This window comes from Carettochelys insculpta, chromosome 3 (assembly GCF_033958435.1).
Source record: "Carettochelys insculpta isolate YL-2023 chromosome 3, ASM3395843v1, whole genome shotgun sequence".
NCBI classification, from domain to species: Eukaryota; Metazoa; Chordata; order Testudines; family Carettochelyidae; genus Carettochelys; species Carettochelys insculpta.
The window spans coordinates 152,984,844-153,005,000 of NC_134139.1; the positions used below are offsets into that span (position 1 = coordinate 152,984,844).

General features: G+C 43.9%; 1 protein-coding gene across 3 annotated transcripts in view; it reads left to right on the top strand.

Annotated features, from left to right (window-relative positions):
• The window catches only part of OGFRL1 (opioid growth factor receptor like 1), a 130,810-nt gene that overhangs the window by 90,138 nt on the left and 20,515 nt on the right, over positions 1-20,157 (top strand). Inside the window, exon 9 of one of the 3 annotated variants that reach the window (XM_074991071.1) lies at positions 11,461-11,996. The exons of 1 other annotated variant lie outside the window; for it this stretch is intronic. The gene's annotated coding sequence lies outside the window, so the exon portion shown is untranslated. Of the gene's footprint in view, positions 1-9,383; positions 9,814-11,460; positions 11,997-20,157 lie in introns of those variants that run through there. One more of the 3 variants, XM_074991072.1, reaches the window with a different exon arrangement.

Consider the following 20,157-nt stretch of genomic DNA (forward strand, 5'->3'; position numbering starts at 1 on the left):
GATCACCACATTTGTGGTTGCCGTCCTTCCATATTCACCACAGCCCCCACTCAAAAGAAATGCCCTCCACGCTCCCAGAGCCAGGCTCCCTCTGCCCCTCCCTCCCATTCTAATTTAATGCCAGTGACTCACCAGAGCCACCGCTGAATCCATCGCCAGTGTCACTTCGGAAGCCACTGCCACTGCTGCTGTTGCCACCATGCACTTCTCCCACCAAGCAGTGGGATGCATGCGCAGAGTGGGTGGATGGCACCCCCCACTTGCGGCCCTAGGACGAGCTGCATTTAAAGGCTTCAAGAGCCACATACCGCTCAAGAGCCAGATTTGCCGCAGTGCTGTGTCCTGTTATGTGGCGAGTGGCAAACATATTGGACACCATGGTTGTATCAGATGTGTAGCAGTGATGGTCAAGTCTGCTGGCTTTTAAAAGTCTCTCCAAAATCATCCCAAAAGTTAGCATTCAAATGCAGCTCAGGTGTAGAGTCTGGTGGAGTCTTTCCAGAGCACCGCAAGTAACTGCTTGGAGATCCAAGTTCTGTGGTTTGAATCCTTTCCTGTTTCAAGTTCAGCAGATTAGAGGTGCTGGATTAGACCCAAGGTTTCCCATTTACAGCTGAAGCCGGCTGTCAAATGATGTGGGCACAGCACATGACTGAGGCCAGGTCTCCACTAGTCCATTAAAGTCCATTGTAGGTATGCAAGTCCTGCTACGGCAATTGCATATTTGGAATTGAGTTATCTACACTCAACTTACCTGGCCATCATCACAGAGGGAGGTTGACAGAAGAAACTCTCCTGTCCACCTCCCTTATGCCTCATGATACTGAGGAGTACAGGGGTCAACTGTTGACCCCTGATAGATCAATTTCGTGCATCCCTGCTAGGTGCACAACATCAAACCCCGGAAGACACACACACTGAGAATTCTCTGTTGAGCACACTACCACCTGGAAGTTAATATTCAATTTCCTATGCATACACAGGTAATCTAGTTGCACCCATTTACATAATAAGGCAACAGCCAGTCACTGACTGTAATAGGGAAACATAAACTGAAGACAGTGTAGAGAAGATTATTAATTTCCTGCAGTGTTTCACATCTTTAGATCTTAAGGTTTGCTGAATACAGTTGCATACATAATATAAGGCAATTAAGACATGAAAAGGATTTAGCATCTAAAGAGTAATTTGGTTACATTGGTAACCTTCAATCAAGATACAGGTGTACTATTATGGGGTGGGGAGTGTTCTAGACACAGCTAAGAGACTAATCCTGGGTAATTTGCTTAAAATCAGGCCACTTGCAGCCCAGGGTGTGAGTTCCTTCTCGCTAAGGAAAATCAGGCCGGCCACAAAAGTACCTCTGCCAGCCCCACTGGCCACCCAGAAGTCATACAAACCAACCTCCAGATGCTCCTAATGCCCAAACCAGCAACCCTCCTACTCAGGTGAGAGGTTATTAAAACCTATTTCACCAAATCCACACAGATTGTTCCAGGCGCCAAAGAGTCCAGCCACATCCCCAGGTCAATATTTACTTAGGTCTCACCCAAAACAGCACGCCATGCCAGTTTTTAGAATCTAAAATCTAAAGGTTTATTAATAAAGAAAGAATAGGGTGAGAGAGAGAGAGATTGTTTAAGTGGTACATTACCTGCATCAATTAAAGCTGTTGATGTAGGCCAGTGGTGCTATAAACTTATTTCTTGAAAGTCTCCGAAAACACACCCTTTGAGGGGTGGGACCCCAGTTCACATAAGCTTAGTTCATGAAGTCTGGAGACAAAGATGGTCACTGCCAGGGCCATCTTATAGCTTGCCACGATGAGGGAAAATGTCTTTCTTCTTCCATAGGCAACAGAGGGTCCCCATACCAGGCGGGCTGCTGTGGCACTTTGCCATTGGCTGCATTCCTGATGACAAGTCCTAAATTCTTGAGATGTATATTGGATGCCTGGATTTTTGTTCTTTAGTCCATCATCAAGGCTTGGGCGGTGATCACACCTTCTATCGTGAATCTCAGCAATAAAACATTTCTAGTTCAGATATAAAGCCAATATCTATAACTTTACATACAAACATGGTATAGATACAAAAGTAACATAAGCAGTTTCAGGACATTACCAGCTTTCATTAGACACCTCACTTGGGCCACCTGGCACAAGGTTTGGTGCCAATTACACACAATGGTGCCAGAAATGGCTTTCATATTTAATTTAAAAATCCAGTAGCGTCACACAACAGGTGTACAGGCAAACACATTTAGCATTTAGCTGTGATTTCTATTATTACAAATGAATGGGTTAGCAATTGCTTGTCTAGTCCATCTCTTTAATATTCACATATAAATGAATTGTTCTGATATAATTGTCATGCCCCTTGTTGTTACAGGTCTTACATAGGTTGGCTGGTTTGCCAGCATCACAGCTCTCTACTAGGATTACTATTCTTAAATCAGCCAGAAAAGGGGCAGAGTATATAAGGCTGAAATGGCAATAATAAATAGTTTGGAAGTATATGTGTTAGTGGGCAGTTGTGGGCAGCACATATATATTTCAGATATTCATTGCAACAAACGGTTATGATGAATTCCAGATGAAAAAACAATGCTGGCAATGTGATGGAAGATACAGTTCAGTTCAGATGGACAGTATTTGTAAAATAAACTTATTTGAATTAATTCAAGAATAAATCTGAATTACTTCTGTAGAGTGAGCTAAACCAACTGACCAATTAAGAAAAAGACCTGAGCAGTGTTCCCTCCAACTTTTTTCATCCCTGGGCAGAATAAATTTTATTGTGTGCACCGCAGCATGTGTGTCTGTGCACCACCAATAGAAACACATGCTGCCGGCTGTGGGCGTCTGTAAGTGCTCTGCTAATCAGCTGGGCCGCACCTGAATCTCTCCTGGATGGCCATCCCAGTGCTCAGGTTAGGGGGAACACTGGACCTGGGCATTACTGCGGATAACTACACAAAAATTTCAAGAACAAAGCAAATAAGGTTTTAGAGGGTACTAAGAAGGGGACAGAGTACTACACTAAATATATGTTGGACAAGCTCCTCAGATGATGTAAGTGAATGTAGTCCCACTGGTCATTGTAGCTTTGCTGTTCTTATACCCATGGGATATCTGCCCCATGATAGTGCTGTTACAAACTCTAAATAGATATGCTCTTGCCTTCATTACAGTGCCCAGAAAAGGATAATGAGAAAGCGCTAAGGGATGGAAAACCTCCCGTTTGAAGGGAGATTTAAAATATCAGGACTATTCTGTTTAAAAGCAGGCAAATAAGAGAGGTGCACAAAATAATGAGCTTCAGAGAGAAATTTGGCCCTACTATTTGCTTTCTCAAAGTACTAGGACAAGGTGGTAACAAATAACACAGAAAAGCAAGAAATCTAAAATTAATTAAAGAAAATAATTTTCTATACAACACATAAATAAGCTGCAGGCGCACAACCAGCAGATTTTATTGCAATTAATAGCTTGCTAGGCTTTAAGAAAAATAGAAATTTATGTAAGTAATAAAATACATCTGCAGTTTTAGTCAATGGTGTACAAAACTACCAGAGATACAAGCCCTCTTGCTCCAGGACTTAAACTCACTGCCCCGGCATCAAAAAGAAAAGTTCCCCGTAAGCATATTATTTTGTCATTTTCTATTTGTAGGTTTTGCAACTTAGTCTGAAGTGTCTGGAACTGGCCACTGCCAGACACAGAATACTGAACCCAATTGGTCTGAGCTGATGTGGCAATACCTATGTTTTATTATACTGCAGTTTTCATTTAATCTTCTAGGAGGAAAAAGGAATATATAATTATTTAGTCATTACACATTCTCTTTGAAAATGCTTTCTTGAAGTATTTAAACTGCTAAATTCTGGCATGAATTTTAACTCGTAGCTGGCGAAGAAAATGCATTTATTTTTGTTAATGGTTTCTCCTTTCAAACCTCATTATTATTCAGTTGCTATGGTTTATCTGATTTTGTTAAGTACCCAGGAAGATGCTACAATGACTGGGCACTTTAGAAATATAATGATAAATAGACATGATCTATCTGTAAAAACAGAGTATTAACACTTAGCAGCTGACATACAGAGGCATTGAACACCCAGTACTTTTAGCTGGACTTGTGGGTGTCCAGCATTGTTTGAAAGCCGGCCTTCTTTTTGCTATACAGCTTGTACCACTACATTAGCAAAATCATTACACCGTTAAAAATTGCCACCCTTCTGGTTTATAATAATGCCACTTTTTATAATATTCTCCGAGGGGTAGCTATATTAGTCTGTAGCTTCACAAAAAGCAAACAGTCCTATAACACCTTAAAGAATAACAAATTAATTAGTTAACGAGATTTCATGGGGAAGACTCACTTCTTCAGATGATTGGAGTAGAGAATTAGAATTCAGGGTTTACATAGAAGGGAGGGAGGGAAGATGGGAAAAAAGGGGTTACCTTTCACTACTAGGACCAGCAGATAAAGCAAATTAAATTTAGTAGGATGTGTGCTGTTCCTGAGAATATGGAAAGTGGGAAAATGGCCCGTGTAATGCATATGATAATCGAGACCACTGTTAAGGCCTAATTTAAATGTCTTGAATTTGCAAACAAATTCCAATTCAGATATCTCCCTCTGTAATCTTGTGGTAAAATCCTTATGTAGAAGAATGGCTACTTTTGAATGGTGGAGTAGGTGACTTCTGCCCACTGGTCTGGCTCTGCCAATCAGTTTCTTTACCTCTCCATGGGTGTAATTAAATTTTATGAATGCTTGATAGTGATCTTGTAGGTTTTTGTCTCTGTTGGTGGGACTGAAACGTGTACAGTTGCATCTTAGAGCAGGCCTTAACAGAGACGTCAGTTATTTTACGCATTACAGGGGCAATTTCCCCACACTTGCTATTTGCAGGAACCGCACCCATCCCATATAACTTGCTTTGCTTCATCTGCTAGTCCTAGTAGTGACAGTTAATCCCTTTTTTTTTCCTCCTTCGTTCCCCCTTAATCCCACTATGTACACCCTGGATTCTAATTGTCTACTCCAATAATCTCCAGAAGTGTGTCTTACTCACGAAGCTGAATTTGTGGGTGTCCAGCATTATTTAAAAGCAGGCCTTCTTTTTGCTTGTTTAAATAAATAAATGTGTTAGTCTTTAAGGTGCTACAGGACTGCTTGTTACTTTTTATAATGTACACCTGTCTAATTAGAAGAGTGCTGGCCCAAAGGCAGAGCTATTTTTTTCTTCTCTATGTCTAAAAACAAACAAACAAACATATTTTCAGAGTAAAGCACTAGATTCAATTTCAATGTTTCAGGTTCACAGTAAAGTAAACTCCCTTTAATCTGGCCTCTCATGCTCTGGAAATCCTGATGGTCCAGCATCTGGAAATAACAGTCCCATTTACAGTGCTAATCTGCAAAAATTGATGGTCTGGTATACAGTAGTCTCCTGAGATATGTGGGGGTTGCATTCCATGCAACCGTCATGTACCTCAAAATTCATGTCAGTTGGGGGGCTTGGGTGGTGGGTTGGGGCTGTGGGAGGGGGGCAGCGGGGTTAAGCCTGGGGTGGGTTAGGGCTGCAGGGGGACCAGGGGTGGAGTTGATCTGGGGCGTGCAGGGGTTGGAGCCAGGGATGGGGGTTGGAGCCAGGGCATATGGGGATGGTGAAGCTGAGAAGCACGAGGTGGTGAAGAAGTGAGAGGAGGGTGGGGTGGAGAAGCTGAGAAGTGCGAGGTAGTGAAGAAGCGGGAGGAGTGCAAGGTGATGAAGCTGACCGGCGCGGGGTGGTGAAGAAATGGGAGGAGTGCAGGGTGGTGACATCCAGTAGTCTGGAACATTTGATAATCTGGCACCTGTCCAGTCCTGGACATGCTAGATTAAAGTAATTTCCCTCTACTAGCTATGTCTGCTGGGCTTTGTTTAATTGTATTCCTTTGAAGCAAGAAAAGACACATCTCTTCCTTTAGAAGTTGCCTAGTGGTCCACTATGCTCAATACAGAAGAGCTGACATAAGTACCGCTGTACGCAATGAACCACAAAAGGACACTGCCAGGTTCTGCTGTCACCAGGTTCCCCAAAGATATGATCACAATGCAATCCAGTTATCGACAACTATTCCACTTTTCTTCCAGTCACCTGAAGATTTCTTAATAGAAATTCTTACGTGGGTGTTTTTTCTGTTACTTTCCAAGACTCTTAAGGAATTTCTATTTTGCTGATTTTAAGTTTCTTTTTGGAAGCTAGAACTGTTTGTTCCATAGATGGAATAACACAGTTTATATTGCTTTAATTAGATATTAAACAAATTCTTTCATGTTTAATTATTTTGAGCATTGTTAGTAAAAAAGATAACTTTTAATTATAGGAATATGACATTTTAACCTGCAGGGGAAAAGTATTTTTTAAAAATCTTCACTTCTAATATGTTTCCTCCACCAAATCTAATATAATAGGGACTCTGTTGCTTTTCTGTTTCAAATGCCTTTCCTCCTAAACTCCAAATAACTGTTAAACTCAATCATATATCCACATGAAATAGAATGCATCTCTCCCAGAATCCATTTCGAAATACCACTTCTATAACCTACACAATGAATAATTTAAGGCCTCTCCATCATACAGCTGCCTCTGCATAGGCGGACTTCTGAGCAGGAACAGACCCAATCCACTCCAGTGCGTCTCTGCACAAGAACAGTTATCCATTCTAATGGAAAGAGTGACAGGATTAAAGAATTTGTAAATGCTCATTTTCCCAACTAGTGAAGAGACAAAACTGCAAGAAATACAGACTATGCTTCTTGTTAGTTCTGGAAACTGACTGAAGCCTTTGCAACACGGCAAAAAGCCACCTTTTCCCTGGTCAGGCCAAAACGTTAATAAATAATTTAAAAAAAAGAGTAATCTCTGCCACCTGTCAAGTGCCCTTTTACCATCTGCCAATTTAATTAAAAATATGCCAATACATTGGAAAGAACTCAAAAGCAACAAACTCATGCACAAGATTATTCAAGACACCCCTAACCTGTAAGGAAAAATTAACTCGCTGCATGTCCTTCAGGAAGTTAATGAGAGAAAATGCAACTGGAGGACACGTGAGAGTTGTCTGTAAACTAACAGAAAAGTAAAAATGTAGGAAAGAACAGGAATCATCTCAGGTGTTGTCTTGGGGCTGATACACCGTTTGGGGCAGGGAAGAGCTGTGTCAGAGCCCCACAGCCAAGTTTCAGGGCTATGTCTCAGGACTGTGCAGCTCAGGGGCCATGTCTTTTAATGCAGGCCTTGAGAGCAGGGCAGTGTGTCTTCTCAGCCAAAATGAATACAGTAGCCTCAGCCTGTCAATCAGGGCGGGGAGGCAAAGGAAGCAGTTACCCCCAGGCCTGGTATTTCAAAGGGGCTTGGAGCTCCAGCTGCCACCACTGCTAAATTAGCACTGTCTATGGGTAGCAGCTTGGAGAGAATGTTGTAAGAAGTAGAAGGCTGGGACGGGGGAGTGTTACATAACTGCCCCCAGACAGGCTCAAACCTGGGACCTCTGGAGCTTAGTGAAGGCACTGCTACAGCTTAAGCTAAAGGCCAGGTGTCTGTCAGTGCAAGCTGTAGACAACACTTGTTCTCTCCCTGTGAAGTGGTATAGGTACCACCCCATGGGACAGTTAACCACACATAGGTGTGTGGGTTACAGTTGCAGTTTTGGGGCTGGAAGCTGCAGGGGTGTCAGAGCATGGAGGGAAGCAGTGAAAGGGGTGCAGCCCCATCCCAACACTTGGATACAGGAATACACATACCTCGAACTCCTGGGTGCCAGCGATGGGACAACAGACAGGCTGTGGCTCACTGCAGGGCATGCACCGCAGCTGAAGCCCAGCCAGACAAGGAGAGAAGGGTCAGGCAGCAAGGGAAGAAGCGTGTGCCACTTGACCCCTCAACAACCACCTGCTAAGTGCTCCTGAGCTGCACTATGTCTTCCTCTGGCCTGACCCAGCCAATGGGAGCTGTGCCTGGAGGGAGGTACATCCAGATCCCCTCAACCACCTCCAGGAAGTGGACATGCTGGCTGCTTCCTTACCTGGGAGCCGCATGGCATGGTGACGAGCAGGAAGCCTACCAGCCTTGCTGCACGGCACTGCCAACTGGACACTCAACGGCCAATCACAGTGCTGAACAGAGCTGCCAGGAGCCCTGTTTGACTGGGTGTTCTGCTCCAAAACCAGATACGTGATCACCCCACCAGTGGTAAAGGCAGGGCAGCCCACATAGCTGGGCAGTCAAGGCAGGATGGCCTAATGATCAGAGTCAATACACTAGCCTCTGCAGTCAGGGCCGTGCAACACAAATAGCCGGAGTCACTTCCATTTTCTGGCATTGGTTTAGGGCTCAGGCTTTACACCAAGCTCATGTTTCAGGTTATTTCTAATTCAGGAATGTTGAGTCACTGCTCCAGGGGGAGCACCACAGAGACTGTGCAATAAGCAGTCTCTCTCTCTCTCTCTCTCTCTCTCTCCTGGTATTGTTCCCAGAGCTCAGGAAGGGCTAGTGCTGCACCAGCCAAGAAGCTGTCACAGAATGCTCCCAGCTGTAACTCTTGGCCATCTCTGCAGATTGCTGTCAGATCTGGTCATCTGTCAGCCACTTTGCACCCTGGTAGTGAAGAGGAGCTCCTCCTATCAAAAAGAGTGTGGGGTGCTGATGTTGTGTGCTGCCTAGAGCAGATGTACAAAAAGAATGATAGAGGGAGGCTTTATGCAAGTCCCTCCTCGTGTGAGCAACAGCAGCACTCAATCTTTCCGTGATCCAATATAACGTATAGTAAGAAACAGCTTGTGTCAGCACGGAGAGAAGCTGCATGTCTAGTCGTGTTTTTTCTGTGTCTAATATCTGTTATTCTACGGAGGGTCTCAACAGAGCGAGAGCAAGTAAGTTAAGGCAGGGTAAAAGAGGAAAGAATTTGCTGTTCTGCCGTCTTTTCCTTGGCTTGTGTAAAATTTTCCTTGAAAAGTAACTGTCAGAACAAGAAGCACAGCGTTTCTGTGTCTTTTCATTGAGAAATGCACAGCTTTGCACCTCAGCTCCAAAGATAGCCACAAAATCTTCCCAGTATCGAGACCATCACATTTAATTGACCAGTAATTTGTATTTTTGAATGATCTTGTTATTTGCCAGTTGTACCCTGGGGAAGATTCCGATCACTGTTTACCTGCTAACCCTGAGATTGATTGAAGCAATCACATCACCCTCTCGCTGCCTGCATGTCAATTCACAACCAAATGCAGCACTTGCTCAATTTTATTAAAATGCCATTATAACCTCTCACTGACTTTCAAAAATTAGGACATTACTAGATCAATATGGTCACTTTTATTTTATTTCAGGGATTAATTTCTGTGTTTTAAGAAGATATCCAAATGGATGGACTGGAGTGGACTCCCTTTGATAGCAGTTGGTGTTTTTTCTAGTCTGAACTAATAAAATCTGCACTTTCAGAACTTGATTTTTATTCAGACGGGAAAGAATTCTCATCTCAGACCTGCCAGGCAAGACTCAATTTGAATGTTCTTCTTCACATGCCGAGAACTCCCACTGACATAGATAGAAGAGCAGAATACTGGGGTCAAAAGCTGCCATGCAGATTTGAGCAGAGGGTACTGCCCTTAGAGTGCCCTAATACAGTCTTTCTTAAACTATGTTCTCCAGAACACTGGTGTTCCATGAACAACTTGCGGGTTTACGACGAGCATCTGGCACTTTTTTATGCTGTTTTTTGTATTTGATATGTGTGGTTGGACTGTCATACACAGACGGAATATTTTTTCTGTTATTAAAACCAGACACAATGTTACTTCATTGCTATGACACCTAATTAAATTATTTCATTTTCTTTTTGCTGTATGTGTTGCTGGTTTTGGTTCTTTTACTTTTTTATATTTTGTTTTTTTGGTCTTACAACAATTTTTAAAAACTATTTCCATAGGTGGTGTGCAGAAAAATATTATTGTTTGGTGTTCCATGGTCTCAAAGGGTGCGTCTACACTTGCATTCCTCTTTCGAAAGAGGTATGCAAATGAGGTAAATCAAAAATGCAAATGAGGTATAAAATCGCATATTTGGAACCTCATTTGCATATTCTGATTTCAAAAGAGGTTCTTTCGAAAGAAGAAAGCTAGTGTAGATGCTGCTCTTTTGAAAGTAAACCCCATCTTCAAAAGAATCCTTCTTCTCTTTATTTAATGGGAACGAGTCTTTCAAAGATGGGGTTTACTTTCGAAAGAGCAGTGTCTACACTGGCTTTCTTCTTTCGAAAGAACCTCTTTTGAAATCAGAATATGCAAATGAAGTGCCAAATATGCAATTTTATACCTCCTTTGCATTTTTGATTTACCTCATTTGCATACCTCTTTCAAAAGAGGAATGCAAGTGTAGACGCACCCAAACCCTGAGTCTACACAAGCCCCTTCCTTGCGGAAGGGGCATGTTAGTGAGCGGGTTCAAAAGATGCTAATGAGGCCCTGCCATAAATATGCAGCAACTCATTACCATAATGGCGGCCTCAGTGATTCGAAAGTGCAGCTTTCGAATCGTGCGCCACCCGTGGAGACGGGGACCTTCTGAAAGGATCCCCCAGTTTTTGAAAGCCCCTTCTTCCTTTCTGGTGTTAGGAAGAAGGGGCTTTCGAAAACTGGGGGGTCCTATCGGAAGGTCCCCATCTCCATGGGTGGCGCACGATTCGAAATCTGCACTTTTGAATGGCTGTGGCCGCCATTATGCTAATGAGGTGCTGCATATTTATAGCAGCGCCTCATTAGCATCTTTTGAACCCGCTCACTAACATGCCCCTTCTGAAAGGAAGGGGCTCGTGTAGACCCCACCAAAGAGTATAAGGAACACTGCCCAAATATGTAGTGTAGTTTCTCTGTAAAAAATGGCATGTTATATTCATCTTCACTGTTGCTCAGTAGTTTCCATATCAGATGTGCTCTGTTTGCAAGTAAAAACATGTTTATTTCTGGTTGCCAGCCCTGCTGACACAACCAGGTCTCTGTGAATCAAGCTTTTCACAGCTTATCACCAGTGATAAAGGTTTTGCAATCCCAGATGAGTCAAAATCAACAGTGCAACCCTGTACTGTGAAGGGGTTTGCACATGTGCAACTTGCTGCGATTGAGTCAATCTGTTGACAAAGGACAAGAAAATGTAGAATTCAGCTAATTCTCCTTGAGCTGGAGTGGCTCTTCAGGGCTAGCAGAATGAAAAATCAGCAAAAACTTATTTTTGTTACTAAAGGTAGCAACTCTGAATACACACAGTGACAAGTTTTGTTGAGTGTGAAGGTGCAATAATTGCTCTTCAGAGCAGAAATGCACTTTAATGAGCAGAGTGGGATAATTGCAAGAAACAGAGCTGATGACTGTGAAATGTAACTTTCACATTTCTCTTCTGTTCTGGTTCCAGCCCTGTTACAAAATAAGACTTCAGTCCTGCAGTTGATAAGACCAAGATGTTGTATCTATCTGGAGCCTCACTGCTTTCAGAAGAGAACACCTTAGCCAAGTAGTATGCCTGTGTGCACGCCTTGCATGTTTGGGGCCTTATTATGACGGAGAAAAAGAGAACAATCCAACTGCCTATCAAATCCAAAGAGCAGCACAAAGGAAGCTTTCCGTTGTGGATGTGTCCAGCTGAAATGAGGCTTTCAGTTTGACATATCTTTATTATTACTTATTTTGTCATATAGCACCTTGACGCGCATAACACATGTAGTCAGAAAAATGTTTTTTTCATAAAAAACAAAAAATATTTCCTAGAAGTCGTAAATCTGAAGTCTGAATCTCTCATAAATCACAAGGACATTTCTGTTACAAAGCAATCAGAACACAGGACCTTTTAACCTTCTCCCAGCCTTCTTTTCCACTGTATATATATTTTCCAATATAGTCTACAGCTGTGGATTGTACTGCTCCATGATGGGATATCCTATTTAATCTATTTCCACATATATAAATGGACATTCTCACTTGCCTTCCAGTGCTTTTCAATAAAGTAAATTCTATCATTTTGTTACACCTCATCACACCCATGTTTAACTAATCTACAATGGTTTTTGTAAGGTACAAGATGGTAAACTGCCTTTCAGCATGTCTTACATTGTCTTGGGCCTTTTAAAAAAACATTTGAAATGGCAGATGGGGTAAACCAGGCGCTTGGTAATGGGATTTGCAGTCTTTCGCTTCTAAATTGCCAGTTTGAAGCTATTTTAGAGTGGTATAAGTAGTCATTGTTACAATATTTGGAAGACCATATGTACTAGTAGCCACAGTCCATCTCCTTCTGGTCAATATCTGTGTAAAAATATCTGATCACATTATACTGCAATCCTAGCAAGAGCAGCACAACAAATGAAGAAGAGAATTGCAAGATATTTTCTTGTGATTTTATTGTCTGTCTTGCAGTATTCAGGGCTTACTTCTGAAGTCATGTTTCCTAAAGTCTACATTTTTTAATGATTTTTCAGAAGTGCAAAAAAAAACCTTTAAAAATGAGCTGAAAATGTGAACTTAAAGGTTCAGAAATAGGAAGGCGGTGAAAAGAAAACAAATTCTTATTATTTCCAAAAGTCTCATTATTTTAAAGAGAATTTCATCATAGAATCATAGAAGATTAGGGTTGGGAGAGATCTGAGAAGGTCACCTAGTCAAACCGCCCCCCGTCGCCCCTACTCAAAGCAGCATAAACACCAATAAATCATCCTAGCCAGGGCTTTGTCAAACAGTGCCTTAAAGACCTCTAAAGAATTCACTGCCTCCCTAAGCAACCCATCCCAGTGCTCCACCACCCTCCTACTGAAATAGTTTTCCTAACATTCAAGCTAAACATCCCTACTGCAACTTGAGATCACCACTCCCTCTGCTGTCATCTACCACCACTGAGAGCTGCCTCGCTCTATCCTCTTCGGAACCCAGCTTCAGGTAGTTGAAGGCTGTTGTCAAATCGCCACTTCACTCTTCTCTTATGCAGACTAAATAAGCCCAGTTTCTTCAGCTTCTCCTCATGTGCCCCAGCCCCTCTAATCATTTTCATTGCCTTCTGACAGACTCTTTCAAATTTGTCCATGTTCTTTCTGTAGTGGGGGCCCCCAAAAACTGGGCACAGTACTCCAGATGTGGCCTCACAAGTACTGATTAGAGAACAATCACTTCTTTTGATCTGCAGTGTTCCTAGTAATGCAGCTGAATATACCATTGCCTTTTTTGGCAGCCAAGGCACAACATAGACTCTCATTCAGCTTCTTGTCCATTGCAATGCCTAGGTCCTTTCCTGAAGAACTGCTGCTTAGCCAGTCAGTCCCCAGCCTGTAGCAGTGCATAGGATTCTTCAGTCCTTAGTGCAGGACTCTGCATTTGTCCTTGTTGAACCTCATCAGATTACTTTTGGCTCAATCCTTCAGTTTGTCTAGGTCACTCTGGACCTATCTCTATCCTACAGCATCTCTACCTTGCGCCCCCTCCTCCCACCTCCAGCTTAGTGTAATCTGTGAACTTCATACGTGTGCAATTCATCCTATCATCAAAATCAATGATTCCTAGGGCACTCTGCTTGATACCGGCTACCAACTAGACATCAAGCTTTTAATCACTACCTGTTGAGCCTGACAATCCAGCCAGCTTCCTATCCACCTTACAGTCCATTCATCCAGCCCACACTTCCTTAACTTGCTGGCATGAATACTGTGGGAAACTATATCAGAAGCTTTGCTAAAGTAAAGATACATTATGTCCACCACTTTCCCCATATCCACAGAGCCAGTTATCTCAACATAGAAGGCAATTAGGTTGGTCAGGCATGACTTGCACTTGATGAATTCATGTTGACTATTTCTGATCACCTTCCTCTACTTTAAGAGTTTCAAGACAGATTCTGTTTTGAGCTCAAAGTGGCCTGTATCATTGACCCACAGACTTTATAGTTGAAACTGTATTTGTAGAGCTCTGTTGTTGAGTTGCATCTATGCTGCTGAACATTGCTCTGTGAATTGATGTTTAAAAATGCATTGCAAAAAAGGACAGAGTTCGAGGTTTCAAAAAATACTGGGTGCAGTGAAATCATTTATTGTTATTTTATACAGTGAAATACTGCATTATGATAACTGGTCTTGCAGCTGAGGCAAAGTACAGAGAAGAAAGATATATATTATTTAGGAAATTTATATTTTAGCAGAAACAGCAATAGTAGTGTCAAGAGTCATAAGAGTAACTTTCTGTTTTCAAATCACATACATTATTTAACAATACTATATGTTCATAAATGAAAAGGACAGTGAGTATTAGCTAAGGTCTTTCTCCTGATTCTCAACAATATTTGGTATTTGTTCAAAAAAAGCTGTTCATGAAAATACATGAAGATAATCCACAGTACAATCAAACTGGCCGTGCATTCACATTGAATCATGATGTTCAAAACATCAGAGCCACCCAGTTTACAATCATTCTTAATAAGTGGACTCTGAAGGCTACAGAACCTTAAGTTAGAGATGGAAGAGAATTATTGTTTCATTTACTCCCTCTCCCGGCCAAAGCAGTTCTCCACCGACTATACCGAGAGTGTTTTGACCAGTCCCGATTTAAATGATTCCAGAAAACAGCTTAGGTAAATATGATTTTCAGTTCCATAAACAGAGATTCGTTAAAAATATGTCTTACTAGAAGACGTACCCTGTGTTGCCTGGGTCCTTCAGGGAAGGGGGCTGGCACTGTAGGGAGTGCAGGAGTCAGGACAGGGCCTTGGGGATGTAGGGAGCTCGGGGCAGGAGGCTGGGGATATGGTGGGTGTAGGAGTCAAGGGGGCATTGAAGCAGGGCTCAGGGCAGGGGACTGGAGATGTGGGATGGGTGTGAGAGTGTAGGTTGGGCATGAGGAAGGCCTCAGAGTGGGGGGGTACAGGAATCAGGACTGAGGAGGGGTTCAGGGTATGGGGTGAGGGTTCAGGAATCAGAGCAGTCTCTACTGAACTTGTGTGAACTGAGTACAGTAAACCCTTGATTTTATAAACCCCCATTTAGCAGACTTCGGGAACAGCCAACATCTCGCCCCCATTGTTCACAAGGTCCACTGCGTTCCGTAAAGTCATCCCCTGCCACCAAATAAAGTTAGGAGACTTACCCCTGCCACAGGCTGGAGGAGCCACCACCTCCTCCACCGGAGCTGCCACGCACTCCTCCGCCAGGGGTGGGGTGCACACATGAGTAGACTAGCACTTGTGTATGTGCCCCACCCCTGGTGGGAGGAATGCATGGTGTCTCTGGTAGTAACCCCTCCAGCCATGCAGTGGGATGGCTCCAGCTGACATGGCAAGGTCCCTCCAGCTGTACAGTGGGGCAACTCCAGCCGCGCATGATGGGGTGCTTCCAGCCACACACGACAAGACAGCTCCAGCTGTGAGTGGTGAGGTCCCTCCAGCCATGCAGCAGTGTCCCAGCCACACAGCAGGGTCCAGCAGGTCCTCCAGCATCAGTGGCTCTGGTGAGTGGCAGGGTATTTTGTTGGCCGGGGGTGGGACTGGAACTGGGGGAGGAGCCTGGCAGGGGTGGGTGAGCAGTAAACACTCACCTATAACGGACTTTTGGGAATAGCAGACACCCCTCCACCCATCAGTCTTTTAAATGGAGGATTTACTGTTCTGAGAGCTCTACATAACACAACTAGTGTGTGGACATAAAAAGGGTTAGGCTTGAACCAAGGCTCGAGACCAGGTTTGGCTTGTTGCATAGGTGTATCCTGGGGGCCCTGTATGCTTGCTCTTGTATATGGTATAAAGGCACTTGAGAGGGAGTCGGGATCTCACCCTACAATGTTCTAGTCAGGCAGAAGATAGAATTCTGAGGTAACCGAACTGTAACCTGGTGTCAGGCTATAAGACCCTAATGTTTATCCAGAACAAGTGGATTCCATTACCTTCACGAAGGAACAGAAACCGTTCAGTAGAGAATTGATAGTTTAGGAATGAAATTCCCTGAAGAGTTGGGGCCCTGAGGATTGCGTGAATAAATCTCTATGACCTGTCACAGAATTGCAGGATCAACTTCACAAGCCTCAGTTCCTAACCCTTCTGAATGGGAAGTATTGTCTGTCTCTGCTGGATGCCCTTACTCCTTTCTGTATCCCCTCTTTTGCATCCTTTAGGAACCCAGATGAGGTGGTTGTGAGTCCCATGTTAGCCACCTCAGAAACCTGTCAGCACAGGAGGCTGGAGAGGGGTCCCTTCTCCTCCCCTTACCAGCTGACAAAACAGAGGCAATGGTAAAGTCAGACTGGCAGCTGGGCATAGACATCAAAGATATGAGGGGGACACAAAAGTCTGTTCCCTCCCAACAGTTCTGAGTTCTTGAACTCTACAGGGGCACAGGCTCTGAACTCATCAGGAATACAAGGGAGAGTATAGGGTTCAGACCCCGCTTTTTGACCCCGGGCCTGAACTTGGTGGTAGAATGCTTGAGCCCCTTTCCAGCAGGTCGCAATGACACTGGAATTTAGCCCATCTGCCCCTCTATCATGATAGAAAGGAAGTTAGGACAAATTTCAGGGGCCGCATCTACATGTGCACGCTACTTCGAAGTAGCGGCGCCAACTTCGAAATAGCGCCTGTCACGGCTACACGTGTTGGGTGCTGTTTCGAAGTTGAAATTGACATTAGGCGGCGAGACGTCAAAGTCGCTAACCCCATGAGGGGATGGGAATAGCACCCTACTTCGAAGTTGAACGTCGAAGTAGGGCACGTGTAGACGATCCACGTCCTGCAACATCGAAATAGCGGGGTCCGCCATGGCGGCCATCAGCTGAGGGGTTGAGAGATGCTCTCTCGCCAGCCCCTGCGGGGCTCTATGGTCACTGTGTGCAGCAGCCCTTAGCCCAGGGCTTCTGGCTGCTGCTGCAGCAGCTGGGGATCCATGCTGCATGCACAGGGTCTGAAACCAGTTGTCGACTCTGTGGATCTTGTGTTGTTTAGTGCAACTGTGTCTGGGAGGGGCCCTTTAAGGGAGCAGCTTGCTGTTGAGTCCACCCTGTGACCCTGTCTGCAGCTGTTCCTGGCACCCTTATTTCGATGTGTGCTACTTTGGCATGTAGACGTTCCCTCGCAGCGCCTATTTCGATGTGGTGCTGCCCAACGTCGAAGTTGAACGTCGACGTTGCCAGCCCTGGAGGATGTGTAGATGTTATTCATCGATGTCGCTACATCGAAATAAGCTATTTCGATGTAGCATTCACGTGTAGACGTAGGTAGGGAGTGGCATTGTGACCTCATGCTTTGCCTCTAAATTTTGCATTCTTTCCAATGCTCCTGAGCTGTGGTATCGCAGGTAAATCAATTGTGTTCTTATTTGGCTGATGGATCCTATTGAGCCTTTGGGTTAGCCTCGTCCTGAGAATGCCGAAAACTGCTCTGTTGAGAGATTTGGTGTGTGTAAATCTGGCCATCTATCCCACCTCTGCATGGAAAGCATTGTCTTAAAGCCGTTCTCTTCATCACCATTAAACTGATCTGTGTCCAGACTCTCTTTTCTAATATGATGTTCTGCAGATTGGAAGTATAATTTATTATATAACCATTGAACTACATGCAAAGTTCATATCCAGTAAGATGATTATCATTCTGGTTATAATGTCTTGTCTCTTTGTGTGGGTGGTCTGAGCTCCTACCCTCCACCTTCCCCCCCCCCACCCTTCATGAAAAGTAGTGGAAGTTAAGAAGTCACCTGGCTGGAGAGATGGAAAGCTGCAGAGCCACAAAAAGCAAAGAGATTCCATTGAGAAAGACCTGGGGGCAATGCTCCCTAACAGTGCAGAAACAAGCTTACAACTCACCCAGAGGCAGGGCTACACGTACCAACAGGGGCACAGTTTTAGTCTATGTTGGATCTTTTTCGTCCTGGAAGGAGTTCATCCATTTTAGACTATGTGTGACTTAGCCTGTGGATTGACTCACTAAAGACCCAGCCAATGAGGGCAAGTGCAGACAGGGGGCACTGTGAGCAGAGAGAGAGGGTGTGTGTGCAGCTTTGCACCCAGCCAGCAGGTGGTGCTCATGAAAAGTTAGCATGCCTCCTCCAACCAGCATTAGCTGCTGCTTATTCCGATATTGTTCAGTCTGTAAAGGGACTCAGTCTGTCATTGCTGATGGGCTATTGTGTATGCCATGTTCAAGCTCCTGTCCACCTAAAGAAACTTTAGATAAAGTGTTCTGTCTCAGTTTGGTGGATAGTAACAGAGAGTAAGCCGTGCTAGTCTATACACTATCAAAACAAAAAGCAGTCAAGTAGCACTTTAAAGACTAGCAAAATAGTTTATTAGGTGAGCTTTCGTGGGACAGACCCACTTAAGTGGGTCTGTCCCACGAAAGCTCACCTAATAAACTATTTTGCTAGTCTTTAAGGTGCTACTTGACTGCTTTTTGTTTTGGTGGATAGGTTACTCATCACTAACACAGACTTCAGCAAATGAACCACTAAGGATGGTAAGGGAATTGTACTACAAGGTTCAGTGCTGGATTGTAAAAATTCCCAGTTTACACACGTACTCTGGCACATCAACTGAAATTATCTGTGAATCACAGTTGCATTTTATGGGTAATGCTAGTCATCATTACAAGATTATTTCAATCTCAGATTTAGGAACTTCTTCATAAAGGTCATTTTGGCATTGTACAGCCTCCATAGCCTGGAGTCAAGACTGGTGGTCCAGGATTGACAAAGACCTTGAAAGGAAGGTGAAGAGTTATGCTAAGTAAATTCATCAAGATCCTGGTGGAGCTTGTTTACACCATTGGTCAATGGGCTTGGATTCCTAGGACACATATTCACATTGACTGAACCTTTAGAAGATAAAGTAGTTTTGGTCATAGTCAACACCCATTGAAAATGGCCATAAGTTTTCAGAATAGCTTCGCTCACAGCTACTAAAGCCACTGGACATATTTGCACCTTGTTTAGCTAATCTGATTTATCATTGTAGTTGGCAAATGACAATAGATCTCAATTCTGTTCTGAACAATTTCAGAAGTTACTAGCTTCAATGAAAATTCAGGAAATGTGCTCTGTACCTTATCACCCTGCTACAGAAGGACTAGCAGAACACTTTTTACAGACACTTACTCATGTGTTAAGAGCTAACAAGTCTATTTTGAGTCATCTGGAAAAATTGGACAATGATGTCCAATTGGATGTGCTGCTGCCCAGGAGTCACCTGCAACTCTTTTCTTGAAGCAATCTCTGTGTACCCATTGGGATCTGCTGTGTCCTGATGTTGCCTCACGTATAGCTAAATCCCAAGATATGCAAATTGATCAACAACATAAGATTTGTCATTATTCATTTCTCACAGGAGGCGTAGGTCTTATCCTCGCTGGCCGATGTAGAGCACCGGCAGTTACAGCGCTGGTCACAGAGGGCAGCAATGAAACCACTGTTGTGTGCACACTGTCTGCTGCCAGTGCAATAGCGTGACCGCACTTGCAGCATAAGTAGTGGCATTTGGAGCAGTGTACTCTGAGGAGCTACCCGCAGAACACTTCTTCCTCTTACGCTTCAGAGACTTGTGGAGAGCGGGCTATGGGGCATCCTGGATCCTGTCTCAGTGCTTTGTGGTACATTGCTTCACCCAGCAAACCCTGTGCTTCTGTTTGCACTTGGCGCCATCTTTCAACAGCTTTTCAGATGCACACTCTGCCTCCTCAGTCTGTGGGAATGGATCCCAAAGCGTTCAAGAAAACACTACTGGGTCTCACTACGTGTCATAACTGGCAGCTGGATTATTCAAAGTGACAGGGTGAGATGCTGATCTTGCCAGGCAGAGTAGCTACAACAAGAGATTTCTTGAGGCATTCACAGAGGTGCTGACCACAGCGGAATGCCACTTTTGGGCTTGGGAAACAAGCACTAAGTGGTGGGATCATATTGTCATTCTATGATGATGATGATGATGATGATGATGAACAATGGCTGGCAAACTTTCAGATGAGGAAACCCACTTTCATGGGACTATATGATGGGCTCAGCCCCCATCCCACTGTGCAAGGACATGGGAATGAGAGCTTCCCTGCCGACGGAGAGGTGCACAGTGATGACACTGTGGAGGCTGGCTACTCCAGACAGCTGCCAAT